The 2,500-nt window shown below is 49.6% G+C and overlaps 1 pseudogene; it reads left to right on the plus strand.

Annotated features, from left to right (window-relative positions):
- Nucleotides 1–2,500, plus strand: part of LOC123688247 — a 9,285-nt pseudogene that overhangs the window by 2,768 nt on the left and 4,017 nt on the right.

The following is a 2,500-nucleotide window of genomic DNA, read 5'->3' on the forward strand; positions in this document are numbered from 1 at the left end:
CCTACCTACTCCCCCCCGATGAGCCATTACCTTATCGCGGTGGGGGGGTACATTTTCACTGTTATTCTAGACCGATATAGCGTATTTGCATATGAATATATCGCAGGAACAATAGAGGAAATGCGAAAAATGGCTCGCCCCAAATATTATGATGAATACATCTAATATAATAAAATCTCGCGCTGCCGCAGGAACGGCAGCGCCGGTCGTCGGTAAGAGTTCCAGCGTAGGCTCTCGTCGACCGTCATCCAGCGACTACGCGACCTCCACCTCCTCGGTTGTTCGGGCCGGGAGATCTGGATCTGCTACCGAGCAGAGGCTTACACCCTCACCCACAACAAGGAAGGCAACTTCCTCTCCCATCATGTCTGGTGTGAAAACCAGACAACAAACTACAGGCACTTTAACTAGCGCACCGGCGGCAACGCCGGAAGCGAAGCGGAAAGAGCCTTCCCTTCCCCCAATCCCCGAAGAGCTTACGAGCTCGGCGATTAGGTCCACGCTAGAGGAATACCTCTATGACGTGAACCACAAGGTCGCAAGCGCTCAACGTCGGTTCATCCTTGACAGGTTTACCGAACTAGAGCGCTTGTTAATGTCAACTCGCTTGGAAAACGCCTCTCTCAAGGGGCGCCTACAAGAGAGGAGTAGGCTGGAGGAGGTTTGCGCCTCTCTTCAGTCTGCTAATAAGACAGTGGCCCGACCCTCGTACGCGAGAGTCACAGCGGCCACTCCTACCCCTACATCCCGTCCCACTCCATTACCTAAGCCAAGACCGCAGAGCGACTCTCCTTTATACGTAAAGGCAAGAGGAAAGGATTCTTCTAAGATCCAATCATCTATAAAAGAGGCCCTCCGTAAAGAGGCCCCCTCGGCAAAGATCCGATTCACTACAAAAGTGAAGTCAGGAGACATCCTTATCGTCTGCGCATCGCAGAAGGATCACGATCTTGTCAAGGCATCTCTTGACAAGCATAATATCGAGTTTCAAACTCCAAGAAAGATTCTTCCGAGAATCATGTTGCATGACGTGTCTAAGGACACAAAAGTAGATGATCTCATAGACGAGATTATCGAAAAGAATCTTCCGGATCAGTTTGATCCGTCTGCTGTGAAGTTGGCGACGAAGGTGATTTTTAAATTTCCTTCGGAGACATCGACACAGAAGATTGTCGTATCCGCACCGGCATGTCTCACGAGCGCGATCACCCGTCAGGGCAGAGCGTACGTGGGGCTCCGATCTTATCGTGCTTACGAGCACGCAAGAATTTCAAGGTGCAAAATGTGCCAATCCTTTAAGCACACAGCACTCAGGTGCAGCGCAGAGGTTCCTCTCTGCTCACACTGCGCCTGTAAAGGCCATTCCGTCTCGGAATGCGCCAAGGAAGAAAACCCCGCTTGCTGTATTAACTGCAAGCAAAAGGGGAACAAAAACTCGGACCACCCGGCAAGCGACAAAGCTTGCCCGGAGTATAGGAAAGCGCTCGAGGACTTCATATCGAAGATAGACACCTCGAGCACTAAATTCAAGGCCACGGCCTAAAATTAATACAGATAAATGCCCAGAGATCTGCCGCCGTATCGGCGGAGATCTCAAATCTGATGAACACGAAAAATATAGATATAGCCTTAATACAGGAACCTTACCACGCCTTCGGCGAGGTGAGGGGACTCGGTTTGCGTGCACGCCTTTTACGCGTGCCCCAAGATCCAATCGGATCTGTTATTGCAGTATTTAACCCTCACTTAAACGTTATTCTGCTAGGTAACTTGTCAGAACCAAATATCACTGTGGCTACCATACAATTCGATAAAATATCATTTATCCTGGTCAATGTCTATTGCCAATTCAGCTTAGACATTGACCCATTTTTACATAAGCTGGATTCTATTCTAACACATAACAGGGGCAAAAGGGTTCTCATATGCATGGACTCCAATGCCAAGTCGCCACTTTGGTTCTCTAGCCATAGAGACTATCGTGGCTCTCTTCTTGAGGACTTTGTCGACCGTTCTGGCCTCATCGTCCTCAATTCAGCTGGTTTTCCGGCCACATTCGCCTCTTCAAATGGTGAATCAAATATCGACCTCACTCTCGCTACCCCCAATGCGGCGGATTTCGTCCAAGGCTGGTCGGTGCGGGAGAATTGGTCTACATCAGATCATCGACCTATTTTCTTCGAGATAGGCTCGAGCCAATTTGAGAATAGAATCCCATATCTTGACCCGAACACCCCGAGATTCGTTCCTAGGAACGCGGACTGGGACCTGTTCGAGTCCGAATTAGACCGGCGTCTTCATGACGTCAATCTTCTATGTCAGAATGAAACTGAGCTGGATAGGGTCGTTAAGTCCCTGACCAAAGCCATATTTTTATCCGCTATGGCATCAATATCTACCTCCACCCGCAGAAATCGCGGGCTTGGATGGTGGAACCCACGACTTAGCTCGCTCAAGACTGACCTTAACCGTAAAAGGAAGGGGTTACGTCGAGCGCGAC

This window comes from Harmonia axyridis, chromosome X (genome assembly GCF_914767665.1).
Source record: "Harmonia axyridis chromosome X, icHarAxyr1.1, whole genome shotgun sequence".
Lineage (NCBI taxonomy): Eukaryota > Metazoa > Arthropoda > Insecta > Coleoptera > Coccinellidae > Harmonia > Harmonia axyridis.